Below are 17,544 nucleotides of genomic sequence, written 5' to 3' on the forward strand. Positions count from 1 at the left end.
GGTGGGGGTCTTTGGGGAGTGGAAGTGGGACACAGGATGGCGAGACCTGGTATCCCCCTCCGTGTAACACCTTTACCCCGTCCTATCCGGTAGGATATGTAGGGTTTCAACCCCCCCCCCTTTTTTGACACAAAAACGTTCTCACAGACAACTCACTGTGAGGGAAAACGGACTAACACCCGAGCAGTATACCTGACATGTTCCACTACAATGGTCAGGCAGGGGCAGGAGATTACTGATCATTACACCCACCTGACTTCCATCACACTTTCCCCACACGGATAAAAGGAAGAGCACTAAAGCACACTCTGAGCAAGGCAAAGCACACAAGGAAACAGCAATTCCAATATTGCAGTTTAATACAGGGCGGAAGACTGAAAAGGATTGCAAGGAGGGAAATACCCTTGACCTTTTCACAGACAAACCATATCTTTCACGAGCCTGCAGAAGTATGAAACGTAAGACCTGTAATTAAAGCTAAAGAATCCTGTTTTGTGTGTCGGAGGTACCCGGCTCTCCCACGTCGATACTCAAGGCGAGGAAACGCGCTTGCCACTATGGTACTGTCCTTGGCTCCTACAAAAAAGCAGCACTAGTGAAGTCAGCTCAGCTGGTGAGTTGGGGAGACGGATACCAGACAGGTCTGTGTGGAAACCAAGGTTGGAAGCAGCAACATTGTATGAAGATTATTATTAAGACAGCAGAAGAGTGAATGAACTTTGAAGCTAAAATAAGATACGACAGACAGTGGTCTGGCATCACGTGGGTGCTCATTCGAAAGTCTTGGTTAGGTATCCAACCAAAAGGGTGCAAACGTTAAAAGAAAAAAAATTGTGAAATCGAAGTGGTCCTGCAATGGGTCAAGCCAAACCCTGTGCACATTCGAAAGTCTTTGATACTTGATGTAAAATTGACATTGGTCCGAGCCCAGCTGAAGGAGACTAATTGTGGAGAAGGGATCTGAGCCCGGCAGAGGGGGATCCGGGGCGAACTGTGTCACCCAAAAAGGAAGAACCTACGGACATTGTGCGATAAAGCGAAAGGTGAAAGACAGACTCGAGCCCGGCAGAGGGAAGCCTGTGTAGAACCTAATGCTAACAGAAGACCACGGTGCTAAATGCTTGGTATGATGAGGACTGTATAAGGGCAAAGAAAGTCATTGTTTTATGCAAAAGGAGCCAGTGCGGTACTGGATAAGCACAGGCTCCAGGACCTCAGGGCAAAATACATGGCCCTAACACCAACAAACATAAGAACAAGCACGCCAAAATAAGGTGGGCAGACCTGCATATGGCACTGGTGCAGGGAGATAGCGTGGGCTTCTGGAGACTGGTAACATCAAGAGAGTCGAACCCCAAGCAGGTTCTTCAATGGCATATCCCTGCAGTTGAGTGGTGGGTCTATTTCTCTAGACTGTATGCAATTCCCGACCCAATAGTGGAGAATGTGCTTGGGCAAAAAGAAAACGATTCAATATCACTAGAGTCCTGGCCCATCATGATTGATGAGGTCAAAAATGCCCTGATTTTATAAAAATCAGGAAAAATTGAGGCATCAATCCGCTGTGGAGCTGGGGTGGGAGCAATCAAGGCTGTTTGCAGTGAATAGAGGGGCGCACCAGGGAGGTGACTTGGTGCCTCTCCTTTTCCTACTTCCTATACAAGACTTGATAGATGCACTAGAACATGATGCTCTTGATGCCCCAAGAATTGCGAAAAAGAAATGGCCTAACCTCTTCTATGCTGATGATGCAGTTATTCTTTTCACATCCCCTAGGAGACTTGAGGCATCACTGGCTATTTCTAAGAGTAAGTGTAGTGAGCGTGGTCTAGAACTGAATGCAACCAAAACTAAAGTTCTGGTCTTTAAACTGCCCTCTACGAAGAATATCCCCTTGAGAATAATGGCGGATAGCATAAAACTGGAACAAGTCATATTTTTGGACTATCTGGGAATCAGATTCCATGGGTCAGGGAGCGGGTCTGACCAACTCACTAAGGCCAAGGCTAGCCTCGGGAAAAATAGCAATGGTATACATTTTTTTCTCAAGCCATGGTAGCGGGGCAATTTCGCCGGCTTTGGAATTATATGATAAGCAGGCCTTACCAGTGGCCCTGTATGGGGCGGACCTGTGAGCCACTCTAAATCGGCCCCATTGTCAAGTATTGAGAATATGATTTTGAAAAAGTTACTTTTGCTGCCTACAAGTGTTCCAACTTCCTTGGTTTAATTGCTTCTTAGTGTTTTTCATATAGCCGACCAGACTGCCCTCAAACCGTCGTCCACCCCGGGTTTGTCAACATACTAGGAGGCTCTGAAGAATGTTCTACTTTTGGAGGCGGCAAAGAGCGGTGGTTGGGTGGCCCATGTTAAGCATCTATTATATACGTGGGATGAGAGAGCTCTCTGGGATAACCCACTAAACTGCAAACATTCTGTAAAGGTTGATCTTAAGCAAAGGCAAGGAGGAAAGCCATGGAAAAGTTTATGTGTAGTAAACTGATGTGAAACTCGCTGAGCCTCCTGGATGAAATTCATCCCCCTTACGAGCATTCTTTGTATGTATGAATGAGGCTGGGGATATTGCATATAGCATGGTACACCCGCACATGGTCATCTTTGAGATCTGGTATATGCCCATTGTGTGCACTTGCCAATGAAACATTAATACATTAGATGCTAATCTGTCCTGCCACTTTGGATTTAAGGAGAGTGTATTTGAAACCATTATTCATTGCACTAGGAGTTGCTGAATCACGGAAGCTATGCAAATTTTAATGTGCTCAGCCGATAACAAAATAATGTGTTCATCGGCACTTTATGTACATCGAGCATGGCAACTGAGGCAGAGACATATGGGAATTGTTTTTACGAAAGAGGCTACGCACATGCTCTCCTCATAAAAGTGACATTGGATGAAGATGTAATAACACTTCCACTATCAATCCAGCACTTCTCCTGTTTTATCCTACCGTTTAATGTATGCTTTTTTTTTTTTACCTTTTTAACTATGCATATTTAATTTATTGTGTTTTTTCTCGGATCACTTTTAAATTGAATCTATGCTCCCAGGTCCAACTTGGGTCTTTCCCATCATCTATCTTCCTCTCTACCTGTGGTGTTCCCCAGGGGTCTAACCTCTAGTCCTGGCTTTTCAACCAATACCTGGCAACTCTAGCCCATTGCATTGCTATTTTCTGCTCAAATTTCCAGTGCTACGCTGAAGACACAACTCATTTTCAGGCTGCTCTCGGCCACCTCCTCTCCCTCTCTCATCTCCGATTGCCTTACTGCCATTCAAGATTGGTGTGTTGCCAATGATCTTTGTGTGAATGCCAGCAAGATGGAGATCCTCCTCATCGGCACACCTTCACCATACTTTCCCCTCAATCTCTGGCCGGCCCCCCTTGGAAGACCTCCTATCCCCACTTGCGAGGCTTAGAACCTCTGAGTCATCTTTGACTCCCCACTTTTCTTCTCCGCCCACATCTCTAGTGTCTCTAAAAAGTCAAACTTCCTACTGCACCTCCTCAGAGGTACACTGCCTTTCCTCTCCTTCCCCCAGAAGATCATGGTCTCCCAAGCTCTGGTTCTCTCTAGTTTGGACCATTGTAACAGCCTCTTTCTAAATCTACCTGCCTCTACTCTCCACCCTCTGCAACTAATCCAGGACAGGACTGCGAGATTTGTCCTTGGCCTCAAGCCCTGGGATCGCATCTCTCCAGCTCTTAAATCTCTCCATTGGCTCCCAGTGGATGCAAGGATTAAATTGAAAATCCTCTGCATTTTCCACAAGGCTTTTGGGGCCTAGGTCCAAAATAACTTCAGCTATCCCTCCGCAAATACCTCCCCTCTCAAGTTCTTCGCTCCTCTACCTCTAACTCCCTCAGCGACAGTCGTTTTTTAAAGAAACAGGCTGGGGGTAGATCTTAGTCTTGGGCTGGGGCCTCCCTCTGGAACAGCCTTCCTGCCACTCTAATACTTGAGGAGAACCATCTCTGGTTCCGGAAGCACCTCCAGACCTTCCTCTTTGCTTCTGCCTTCGCTCCACCTCTCCGCTGCTGATCTGTTCTCTCTTGGCACCGTGCACCTGGCCACCCTCTGTCCTCCGGGCCCAGGTACCAGCTCACCCTGCCACCCTCCTGCACTGCCTCCGGGCCACCCCTTGCACTGGGGTCTGTATCTGTGCCCATACAGTACCCCCCTTTTTCCTCCTGAACTTATCATACCTACCCTGTCTGCTGCCTTAAATCCATCACTTGCCAATTGCTGGCTGCACTACCACTGTTTGTTGCCTTTATTATTTATTTATTATTTATCATCTGTTTCTCCTTTGCTCCGCACTTTCCACTTCTCCCCCCTTCCATGCACTTTTCCCCTCCGACTCCCCCATGCACTTGCTTGTTCTCAATTTCACTGGGCCTAGTAAGATCGTTGTTTTGTTCGCCCCTGTCCCCCTCCCTTGCCTTGTCGCGCTCTGAAACACTTGTGTATGAGCGCGATAGAAATAAAATATCAATGCTAAAGGTTTTTATGCCGCATAAAGCTTTTTATAATAATAATTTCTTTATTTGCGAGAAAGCATTTAAAGTGCAGGTCTTATTTTTTACTCATTTCTCTTTTCCGATCTCTAAACCTTTTATCGTACTTGTGGCGCTTATCAGAGTCAAGTATTGGATATGGGTTTTTGCAGGTCCTTTAATATAGTAGCTGAAATCCACTGCTCTATCTCGTCTACCGTCATATTGGCCAGATCTACAAATACTTTGTTTTTGACGGTATGTAGGTAGTTATTAACCCACTGACTGTTTCTCTCTGTCCAATTTACAGAGTTGCCAGCATGGTTTACAGGCAACTTTCCAGCTGATGAATAGGTTTTCACAGTGGCATTCAAGGCAACCACTAAGGTTAGGAAAGCGTAGTCGCTCCTGTCATTAAACTGTGTCCTCATTTGGGTAGTATGTTGTGTTGGGGTTGGGTTAGCAAATAGGTAGTCTAATGTGGCTTTTTTTGCCTGCCCTCCACGTAGTTTGACCAGGAATGTTGCCCATTGTGCGATCATTAAGCATATACAAACTCCAGTCGCTCAGAAAATGTAACCATTTACTACCTTGTACATTTCACATATGGTTGGCCAGTTTAGATTCACTGACAACGTTATCATAAGGAGTAATGCTATAAGGGCAGCTATATCGGGCCGTTAAAATCCCCCCTCACCAAACAAGAATGAGGCCGCCTTTATTTTCCCACTTCCACCCAGCGAAAACGTTAGTGCATTCAAAATGTCATCAGTGTGTATTCCTCCAGGGGGGTCACATAGACAGGCCGCTAATAAACCTATATCACTATCCCTCAACTTGACCTCAACCTCTACCACAGGGAGGTGTCCCAAAAACTCAGTGGGCACAGTTCTAAGCACTTTCAGAGGATGCCTCACGCCAATCTAGAGGCCCCCATACGGGCAACCGTGTGTCCCTTTTTTGCAAACATCTGACTGATGTCAAAGACATCAACAACATATTGATTCGGCATCCAAGTCTCTTGTGGCTTAAAGAGATGGTTGGCCGCTAGGTATTTCACTGAGTCCAGTCCCCAGGAGGTGTACAACCCCCGGTGTTCCATGAGGAGATGGAAATCCTTCATTGATCTTTTGCAGTTATTGCTGGAAGCGCTGCCGCCGGCCATCTCAGTACTCTCTGGGTATCGTCAATGGTCTTCTCTCCTTACGATTAGGACTCAAGGAATTTGATGTATGATATTCAAGAAGGCTGAATGATTCACCCGCTTGTTTCTCTGCTGTTGGTGCATTCTTTTGATTGTAAAAGTAGCCGGATCTGAATCGGGTTACCCATCTGGCTGCACCATATTGTGGGCCCATGCCGCTAGTGGGCAGTGCTTCGCACTTCTCTTTACTCCATCTAGAGTTGAGCAAGTGTTTTGCCTGCCTTCATTAGGCTTATGCTCGGTCTAATGTTCCCCATCTGCCACAGACTCGACATCCGAGTCATTACTGTCTGTTGACTTATCACTGGGCAGCATTCAGCTCGTCAGGGTGCCCGATCTCTTATCCATTCTCCTTTTCGGACGTGCACACTTGCAAGCTCTTTTAGATTTCTTTGGCAGATTCCCTAGATCCAAAGAAGTAGCGCCAATCTTAAGTCTGACAGGATTGCTTCTTGATATCCTTGCAGGGTTGTCTTTCCTCGACGAGTCTGATGCATTGAAGGGGATGCCGAATGCGGACACATGTTGGGTGAGTTTGATAGTCTGACAGAGGTGTCCCTTTCCTTTTGATCCTGGTTATTAGAGAACACTGGCGGGTCTTCTGGATTAGTGTTAGTTTGCAGACTAGTCCTCCCATTTCCCATCATGCTCCCCTGGATTGAGTAACAAAGGTCCAATAGGGAGTTATCAATATCTCCCAAATTTGAACTTGCTTCCTGTTCTCCGTTTTCATTAATGCATGACAACTTACTCTCAATGTTGTTCATTTGTGCCGTGACTTTTATCCAAGATACCAGGAAGAATGAGTTATTAGACCAAGGGATGCTTCAGTTTGTTTGATGGAGGGATTATTTCCCTCAGTTGCTGTGCCATTCAATAATTGTGGTGCATTAGTTATCATTTTTGCCAATTCCCCATGCGTGCAGCAGCGGCACGCATGTTCACAGGCATCTCCCATTGCAACTTTCTAGTATTCCTTAAGCTCCCTTGTTGTTTTATAAATAAAACAATATACAACTCACCTGCTCACGGGATCACTGAGACAGCACTCCTAGAAGCACTCGCTTGAAGACGCACACGCGACCCTCTATTTACGTCTTCTGGCTTCAGGGAGCGGGCTTAAGGTTCTTACCCAATTAATTGAATGAAATCTCTCCTATGTCCTCGTTCAGCTGTTTAATTCAGTTTGATGGGACTATGTTTTTCCGCAGGGGCTTTCGGCACTGTAGGTTATAGAGTCTCTAGGTGAGGGACAGCAGTATGGCAGAGTAGCGGACAGCGAGACAGCACTCCTAGAAGCACTTGCTTGAATGCGCACCATGCTCATGGAAGATAGCCGAAGTCACCACCACCCACTGACACGCATCTGCTATCATAAACTACTCTAAGACATCGCCCAATACCCCTGCCATAAGAATACAAGCTATCCGTCACAGAAAACAGGTGGTCTAGCTGCACACATGATGAGCCTCCTGCTCTCGCATACTCTCCTGAAATACCTCTCAGCACCCCTCCATAGGCCAGCTCGATATGGGTAGCTAAACGAGATTGGCCACTCCCTGCCTTTCTAACGGCTAAAATGAACACATGCATTCTAGTAACTCCTCTGACGAATTTCCCATACCTGGACTTCAGGTCCCAAAGGACGTTCAACCAACAGCATGTTGGGACCATAGCAATGGTGAAAGGCCCTATACAAATGACAAATACAATATGATATCGTACAATATGTTTGAAATAACACAATATAATAAAGACTTATCTGCTCTCTGAGCATCAAAGAAAGAGGACATAGTTTCCTGGGGAGAGAGATTGTACCTCAAGTGTGTCCTGATTGATGGAGACTGTCACATGTTTTTGGCTTAAACTGCTCATTTCTCCCAGATGTTATTGGGAAATGTAGTACAGTTTGAAGAGTTATGAAGTTTACATGGATTGGTTTTAGTCTGGGCTACTAGGTGTCGCTCGCGACACCTTTTAGCTGAAATGATTGCACCAGAGGACAGATAGGGAGGAATGGCTTATGAGGAGGGACAAACCGCCTGTAGGTGTTGTTTGGTTATGTGCCCACCCACGACCATGCTGATCCCTATGGCCATTCCCACCCAGTTCCTACCCCTCCTTGCCCAAAACACCTCCTCACAGGAACTCTTTGAGCTTGCTTTAATCAAGCCTTACCATCAAACATTCAACTCAAAGTGCCTTCCAGTGTTTTTTCAAAGCAGTCTTCTGAGAGTTAATGGCTTAATTGGAGTTGTAAACACGATACAGGTGTAATAAAAAATGTCTTACCAGGTCTGCCTTCGGCCACTCGATTTATAGGCAGTCTGCGTGTCCTTCACTGAAGTCCTGTTCAAAACAAGCATTGGCAAAGCCCACAGTTTTGGCTTGTCTGTAAGTATTAGGCATTTGCCAGGCTATGCTATTAGATGCCCAGGTACTCGCACCATTTTCCACCTGCTACCGTCAATGGCCAGTTAATCCCACTATGGCTGTGCCTGGCAAGTGCCTTTCCCATCACTACAGTAAAGGCCGTACTGTTGTCTTTGCCAATGATTGTTTGAAGATGCTGCTCTCTGGCATTAAAAATCGAGAAGTATAATATGAGTATCAGGTTTAGCATTATAATCTATAATGATGCGAGTGGTTGGAATCCCTTCTAGCTCTAAATGCTTGAGACTCGGGTTCGAGACCCGCGTTCGGTAGATGGGCTTGTTGACGGAGTTGTTGATTGTAATTAACTGTCAAAGTTAAAATATCATTGTGAAATCCCAAGATCGCGATTCCTCAGAACATTGCTCCATCTAGTGGTAGCTTGTGAACATTGCGGATCCACTTTTCCAAAAATTTTACCGCTCTCCTACTACTTGGGTGCATCAAATAAAACTGGTGTAAAAGGATTTGATGTTTTTTCCCCAGGGGCAGGGGCGTTGCTAGGGGGGGGCTAAGGGGGCTATAGCCCCTGATCTTTTGGTTGTAGCCCCGGATAGAATCTCAGGAGCTACAGCCAAAAGACTAGCTAGCCCCCAGTCCCAACCGTTCCAACATCAGCTTAGCCCCGGGTCTTTTCCAGACCTAGCAACTCCCCTGCCCAGGGGCCAGCACACCCTGGCATATTGCATTTTAAGGAATAATTGTTTTTTTTTTACATAACGCGTGAAGTCGCCGTTTTTGAAGTTACATTGCGTACTGTTTTTCCATTTGATTGGTGCTTAACTCAATCCAATCAGATATGGTTGATCCCGCCTCCATAACACGCTCTCCCTGCCTGCGAGCAAGTGATATTCATGATTTGGCAGGAGACCTGTGTGCTGGCTATGCATTGCGCTTTGCCTTCCTCTACCCTATTCCATGTTCAGGTTGATGTCGAGAAGCACTGGAAAGGTCTGAAACCCGATCTTATTTATTAGGATTTGTAGAGCGCAAGCCAGCCCGGGGGCATCGTGGCGCTTGTTACAGACATATCTTGGTTACAGATAATACAATACAGATAAAGCAATGTTAACAAGGAATAACAAATATTTACAGTGGGAAATATGATATTTGTACAGTAGTAATGCAGAATATTTACATGGATTCGCAGGGGTCACCTTATTGTGCAAAGAGGTTTAGTGAACAGTTTGTAGAGAGCGGGAGCAGTGCAGGAACCTTGAGGGACCCCGCAGTGGATTGTCGTGGGAGTGGCGTTGGCGATGTCCGAGAAGACTTTCATGGCTCTACCCTCTAGGAAGGAGGTGACCCATAGAGCTGATTCTTTGGAGAAGTTGGCAGAGTGTGTGATGTGAGGGTCTTGTGATCAACTAGATCGAAAGCGGCCGAGAGATCTAGGAGGAGCAAGAGAGCTGGCTTGCCCTTGTACATGATTTGGGTGATCTGATTTTTTAGGCCCACCAGGGCGGTTTCTGTGCCGTGTCCTTTCCGGAAGCCTGATTGCCTTGTTCCAAGGATGGAGTGGGTTTCCAGAAAGTGTTGGATTTGGCAGTGTGCGGCTTTGTCCAGTAATTTCAGGAGAAATGGCACTGTGGTTATTGGTCTGTAGTTGTCAGGTTGTAGGGGGTCGAGGGTGTTTTTTTTTTTTTTTTTTTTAGGAGGGGCGGCACCCATGCCTCTTTGAGGCTAGCAGGGATAATGCCGTTTTAAAAAACGCATTGATAAAAGCTGTAAAGAGCGACGCAAAGCAATCTGCGCAGTCTTTGACTAGTTTAGGTGGGCAGATGTCGCCTTTGCAGGGGGATGGTTTGAGATTCTTTAGTAGATTGATAACTTCTGTTTCAGTGACATCCCTGAAGGAGAAGTCCGGTATGGTGGGTTTCGATGAGGAGGGTGAGGCGTTAGAAAGCTTGGTACCTGTCTGTTTAGGTAGTGCTTCGCAATGGTCTTTGATTTTTTTTTGGAGAATGTCAATTTAATGTAGCCTGGCCGATTCAATGATGGTGCACCACGCTTCATCTTTGATTATTTCATCTGGGGTTTTGGGGGGGGGGGAGATCAGCTCGTTGAAGATGGTGAAAATCTCTTTAGTGTGCGATTTGGCATTAGAGATTCGCGCGTTGAATGCTTTGGCTTTAGCATCAGTGATAGCTGTTTTGTATTGCTTGGAGATTAAGTTGAACTCATTTTTGGTGCTGTTGCATGGGTTGGATTGCCAGCTTTTTAGAGCTGCTCTTTTGTGGGATCGCATTGAGTGCAGTTCTTCAGTGAACCAGGCGTTGGCGTGTAGTGATTTATTTTCTTTTTTCCATTCGAGAGGTGCTATTTTATGGTTAGCTTTAGTGACGACATCTTTGTAAATGTCTACCAAAATATTGGGGTCATTAGAGAAAGGGGGTGCTAGTTTGGGGGTGTTGAGGTATGGGCGCAGGTTATCATCTTTGAGTTTTTTTGAGCTTCTGACCTGTGCAGCGATGGCAGAGGTCAGGGTTTTGTGATTTTTGGTGATAGGAATAGAGAATTCGATGCAGTTGTCGTCGGTCCATGGCAATGAAGAGATCGAGGTGATAGTGGAGAGGCAATTATGGTCTGCGACCCAGTCTAGAATGCGAACTTTGGCGTGAGTGGGATATTCTACTTTTTGGGTGAAGCCTAGGTCAGTAAGATCTTTGGAGAGGGTGACTGCAGATTTGTCTCTAGTATCATTAAATCCCAGATTGAGGTCTCCTAGGAGAAGGGTTTTGGTGGAGCTTTTGATATTATTGCTGAGGATGTGGGTGATGCTTTCCTGAGAGTCAGGGGTGGGGCCAGGAGGGCGATATAGTAGGTTGATGTTGATAGTGCTGTTGGGTGACAGTGTGAGTTTGGTCGATAAGAGGTCAGAGTTGTTGGTCGAGGAGTGGCTAACAAGTCGGAGCTGAAGATTCTCCTTGTAGATGAAGGCTACTCCGCCTCCTATTCGTTCAGGTCTGTCTTGTCGGAGTATGGTGAAACCAGGTGGTAGTGCAAGAGTGACGGCTGGGCCTGATGCTTCATGTAACCATGTTTCTGTGATGGCTAGTAGGTCAATGTTGTTATTGGTTATGAGGTCATGAATATCAGATGCGTGAGCTCGGAGGGATCGAACATTGAGGAGGGCACATTTGATGTGAGGTATGATTGTGGAGGTGAGGGTAGTAGATGTGACTGATGTGTTGTGTGGTTATATTGAGGGGTGTGGTTTGGTTAGTGGGTGGTTGCTTGTGGGTGAGAGGGTGTTCAATGTGGGGGATGCGGGAGCTCAATGTGTAGTTTCTAAGTTCAATGGGTGGGGGTTGTGTGCTGAATATTGTGGTCTGTGTGCGAGCTCTGAGTCTATCCAGTCTATGCATTCTGGCGGTGCAGGGTGCAGAGGGTGTGTTACTGCGATGTGCATGAGTTTGTGAGGTAACCGGGTCAGCGGGTTGTGTTGGATTAGGGGGTGGGCTCTGTGGCATGAGTTCGAAATGGGGGCGGGTTGATGTGTGGGGTTGGTGAGCAGTGAGTGTGACAAGGAGAGTGAGCAGTGTGGTGGTGGCGGCGAACTTGCAGATGGCTATGGGCATGATTGTGTGCTAGGTGGGGCACAGGGAGATTGCAGGTGGTCAATAAGCGACCATAGGGCACAACAAAATGCACAGTGTTCAATGAGCAACCATAAGCGATAGCCGCTGCTGTTGCAGTATGGGGGGTCACTTAAATTCGAGTATTCACAATGAGGGTTAAATCGGCATTTTTCAAACAGGTGCATGACAGCACTAGGCCACCTAAATTCGAATTTGCACAGTCAGGGCTAGATCGGCATTTTTCCCAACAGTTGCTATTGTTCGTCTATATATGTGCGTCGCAATGAGATTAGATGCAGCGTGCAGACAGAGGTGCTGGAATGGAGTGGTCTGAGAATCTTACTGATTGCCTGATAGGTGGTAGGAGAGATCAGAGTAATTGTATTCAGACGGGCAGGGGTTCTGGCCCTTGGCACTGTCAGCACAGGACAGTCACAGGACAGTCACAGGACAGTCACAGGACAGTCACAGGACAGTTGCTGGCCTTACCCTCAGGGCCTTTCCAGGAAGGGCCGGCTCACGCCTGCCGGCGCCTGATTGGTGGAGATGTAGGGTGGATGAGCCAATCATCCAGCGCCTCTGGGTGAGGAAGCACAGAGGAGAGGCGGCTTTACAGGGCACGGGCGGCCATCTTAGAGTGGTTTCAGTCTCATGTCCTCAGATGGCGCTCAAGTGGTTGTGGCTCTGTCAGGAGGACAGCCACACCACTGCAACAAGTAAAGATTAGCAAACGCGGATGTTTCAATTATTGAGATTAAAAGAAACCTTGATGCAGATTAAATGGTTACCGCGCCTAACGCGCTAAGAGTAACCCAGAAAGGCACTATTTCCCATGCTACAGGAAACGTACCTTAGTGCAGTCCTGCACGGGCTGCAGTAGCTGTGGGTCAATGCTCCTGCAGTGGCTAGGAGCTCCAGCTCCTGCTCCGAGCGATTTCGAGTGCTTGGATTGATCTTGGATTGAAAGTGCTTTTGCCAGGATCCCATCACACTCCAGAATGACTTCCACCTGTTTTAAGAACGCTTGTCACATTATAGACCCTGTGGGCTCGAACCACTGACTGTTTTACAAAAAAGCATTAGGTACTCGTTTTATGAAGGTGCTTTTAAGAATCTACTTTTTCCGAGGTGAATTGAATAGGACTCATCCAACCTTCACCCTCCCACATTGAAAGGCTGAACACGCCCTTTCCTCAAGTGTTTTCCGCAACTTTGGTTATCCATTAAATAATTATTTGCCCGACAATATACCCTTTTCAACCCACACACTTCCCAACTCTTACCCAATAAATGAAAGCCCTTATATTGGTTAGACACTCCACCAACGTACCCTTTCTCACCTCATTCTATCCATGCCGAACAAACCGCCCCAACACTTGAAAATTCTATAGTACAAGCCCTGCTTTAAAAGCGCTGAAACATATTTTTTGTACCTCCGCCCCTAACCCAAAAATGTTTTTTTTTTACAGTATTTATTTCAGTCCTTTAAATAATGATTTAATTGGCTGACAGAGTACACGACTTTCAAAGCACAACACTGCAAACTAAATTGCGTGTACGTGCCTTGAGCAGCATAGAATCAGGATGAAAAATGACGGTTAAGCAAACAATAAGGTTTTCATACCACTTCTAAATGTCATCAAAATAGGAAAGGCCACATTTCCCACCAAAGAGCATTCCACGGTGTTGGGGCCTGAACCGAGAATCTTCCATCTCCTAGCCTTTTGGCTTTACAAGATGGCTTGGTCAGCAAAAGATGAATAGACGGTTGAAGAGATCTACTCAGAAGTTACGCTTAACTTTTGTCTTGATAAATTTGGTAAAAAGTGTGGGATGTTTTAACCCACTTTTGATCTGCTCTGCGGCATCACTGTGTTATGATAGTGCCAGAAACACTAAAATGGCAGCAAAACCCTTGTGCGCGCCAAAACCTCTGGAAATCGCGCTTTGCTACGCCCAAAAAGATGGCTGCCCAATCTGCCACACAGGTTGGCAGTGGTGGAACAGAGATCTCATTCCTGGAATATGTCACTGAGCTTTACAACCAGTGAAAATGGATTACAGAAGGAAAAAGCAGTGCTTTGCTAACTGAAACCCCAAAATCTTGCTTTAAATCCTTTTTTCTTTGTTGCTGAAACTGCAGAATGCCGGTACAAAACACCCTCAAGCATCCAAAATTCTTGCTGGGTGCTACAATTCACTTAGTTTTTCAGGACCTTGCAAGTTCACAATGAATTCTTAAACTGACAGCATAAAGGGATTTCCACAGCCAAAAGTGGCCAGGCTGTGGATGTCAAAATCTCTGCGCAGCAGTGGACTGCAGGGATGACAGCTGTCAGGAAGCTTGCCGGATTAAACTTTAAACATGTATATAAACTGAAATCAAATGTTTGCAATCTAAGAGGCCTGTTACTGAGAGTAACCTATGTTGTAATTGTTTAATCCAATGGTTTAAAACCTAGAATGAAAATTCTAGCTGCTATTTTGAAATCACAAGTTTGTTTTAAGCTAAGGAAAAATGCAACAGAATTAACATTTAAATTGAAGCCTGGCGAAAGCAACCAAACTGGAATTACAGGTTTCCTCATAGAGGCCTTTTCCTCTCCAGCAGGAAATCACACCTAAGCGGTAATTATAGGGTTTGGAAAGAACCTGGGCTACAGAGGCATGAGGAACAATGAACAGCTGCTCCTAAGGAAATGCGAAGTGCGAAGGCAGTTGTAAATGGCCTCTGCCAGGAGACAACAAAGGGGGATGGCTCCTGGGTCCCAGGGAGAAACCAAAGGGGTGGAGCTAAACAACCATTCGTTGCTTAACGAGGACAAATGACACATTTTAAAAAGACTGATAACTTACTATGTAAAATTGTGCAAAATATAGAAATAACAGCATTGTGGCTGCACGTTTCAAGAGGCGGCAAAATCGGGTGACATGTTCTGGAAAGAAACGGCAGAAAATGTGATTTTACACAAAATGTATAGCTGCTAGAAGTATGAAACTTTATACACTTATGCCCATGGTAAACGCGCACACTTGTATAAATTTGCTCATAAATTGGCCATTGTGTTCTGGATGAAAAGGGCAAAATTCTGTGAAAAGCAGAGCCAAGATCCCACGGCTACAGAGTATGGAGGGATAGCTGCTATATAAAATATGTAATCTGGATATGTGATTCTTACAGAGGTTGCACATGTGTAAATATGTATGGTTCCAAAAGTAGATTTGGTGTTCAAGGGGCTAGGGGTGTATCCTCAGCCTCATAAAATCACACCATAAAAATGACGCATTGTTTCTCTCCTCCTATCAAGGCAGTGAGGAGACTCTGACCCAATCGGCTGTCAAAGGGGCGAGCTTAAGATAAACCAGCCCACACACCCCTTTATCATAGCATAAATAGAGACAGCTCACCACTCAAAAAGACAGGCAGATTCACCCACTATCCCGACGCTGGCAGAGCACCCTGTTGCAGAACTCTCCATCTTCCTTGCTCCAGACTCCAGAAACCTGGCAAAACAGAAACCCATTGCATAGCTGAACCATTTTCAGCTAGGCCTCAAATTCCAGAACCAGAACCCCACAGACCTAAGGGGAGCATAAAAAATACAGCTGGGCTATGCTGTACTGCTTGCCTGCTGAAATTATCATCAGAACCAAGAAGGGCAGATCCAGTCCAGTCCTGCCAAGCTGTCTACCTTAGAACCAGATCCAATTCCCTGACCAGAATTTTGATGGACCAGAATCCTGACGGTTCCGTTTAAAAACATATCTAGTGAGTATCTATAGATAGAACTGTGTCACTAGCATATGTACGTTGTCTAGTTAATCCCTATCTTAATCCCATCCTATCTTGTATTCAGAACCCGTATTGTTAGGAGTATTTTTGAATTGTCTAAACTCTCTATCCTACCCCTCCTATCTTCCTCCTGTACTAGTATTGCTAAAACTATCTTTGCGCTGACCTTTTCTCATCTGAAGAAGGCAAGTCCCGGGCAGGCAGTCATTCTGATCAAATGGCTGTGTACTTGTGGGGATTTGTTTTGTTCATAGTCATCCTCTAGTGTTAGAAATCCCATTTGTCATTTTAAAAGCGCATTCCCGTTTTCCATTCTTGCGCCTATCTCAAAAAAGCGACCTCCACTAAAACGTCCATAACTTCCTCGGTTTTTGTGCTAGAAACAAAATGTCAACTTCTGCTTGTAGCTAACCGCCACAGCTTTAAATCTCATCTAAAGCCGCATCCCAAATCCGTACAGTTTTCCTGTTATCGCGATTATCGCGCAGTGAAAAGTTTGCAGCGAATTTCATTTTAGGGAAATTATGACACATGTAAAACAGCTTTTGATTGCTCCCGACTTGAATTTTAGGATTTCAAATTCTTTCTTGGTATTGAATCATTGCTTGTGTTTGTATGCAACCATCCAAAGCGGCTCCCATAAGAGTTGATAGCAATTTCAGCAATTTTGACCATGTTAGTGTTTTTGCCCAATCCATTCTCAAGATAACTTTAAAAGCCATTCAGACAGCTTGACAGTCGATTCTGTTTTCTCTTGTGTTTGCTGGAGGAAAGTGGGATTGTTATTTTGTTTGAATTCTGCCATTCCTGAATACCTGCTCTCTCCTCCTATCTCTTTACATTGCCTATTGGGGGGTTGAGGGGTGTGCAGGGGGAACCTTTAACCACAGTGCTATCTGATCTTCACACACACACACAAAAGTATTATTTCTGTGTTGAATTATTTTGCTCATTATTACTCATTGTGTATTAAAGAGATTATTCACTGTTACATCACCCCATTGGTGATTATTGCGTACCCTCAAAAACATAGTGTGATTAAATTGTAAATACATAAATATTTTAACTTTGCAAACCAGCCTGATTCCTGGTTCAGTGTGACTTTGGGGAGGTTCCAGGAGAGGGGCGTGATATGAGTGGTACATCGTTCAGAATAAAGACCTTTTAGACAAAAATAAATAAGGATTTCAGTTGTGCATTTCACGCTAGGCGTTGACTTGGGTGTGTGCCGGATTTAAATCACTTACAATAGGAAGGGCCACATAAAGGGCATTGTAAAAGTCTACATTGGAATTATCTAGGCAACCTACAAGGAAATGAAAAGTGGAAGGAATAAAAACAGAACTCAGCGAAGCAGGTAATAAAAACTCTTGAGAATGGTGATCCGAGAGGTCCTGCTATCAGATTGCCAGTAAGCTCACAGGTTTCTCATATGTTTTGCAAAAGGGATGCTGTGGTCAAAACTGTGTGTGGAGTAGGAGAATTGGTAGCATTCTGCATCAGAGGGCTGGACCGCAATAACAAAATCTCTGTTTTGAAATAATTGAGTTTGTTTTGTCACAGATGGCCTCAAGAACACACCAACTCCTGAAGACAGTTCAAGGGTTTTTATTTGCTAAGTAGTCAAGGGGCTCTCTAGGGGGTGCCCCAAACACACTCCTCTAGAGATGGGTGTTACCTCCCTAACCTAGGTGTATCTCAACCTCAGGATGGTCAATAGAGATCAGTAATCCCTACTAACTCGCTGCTTTAAGTTTGCACAAATGAATGTAAGTTAAGGGTTTGGGGCCTTTCAGACACTCAGGCCCCCCCTTACCATGCTCTGCTCTACCTATATTTTTTGTAACACTCCCTTATCTCCTCCTACTGTCCCCTCTCCTACTGCCCTGATACTCTCTCCTCAGTCCCTCCAATGTTACCTTCTCCACTGTCTACCTCCCTGACACTCCCTATCTCTCCTCCATACTACTACCCTCCTCATCACATTGCCACTACTCCTTTCTCCAAAATACT

The sequence above is a fragment of the Ambystoma mexicanum genome, chromosome 4p (assembly GCF_040938575.1).
Source record: "Ambystoma mexicanum isolate Mex_15411 chromosome 4p, UKY_AmexF1_1, whole genome shotgun sequence".
In the NCBI taxonomy this organism is placed as follows: Eukaryota; Metazoa; Chordata; class Amphibia; order Caudata; family Ambystomatidae; genus Ambystoma; species Ambystoma mexicanum.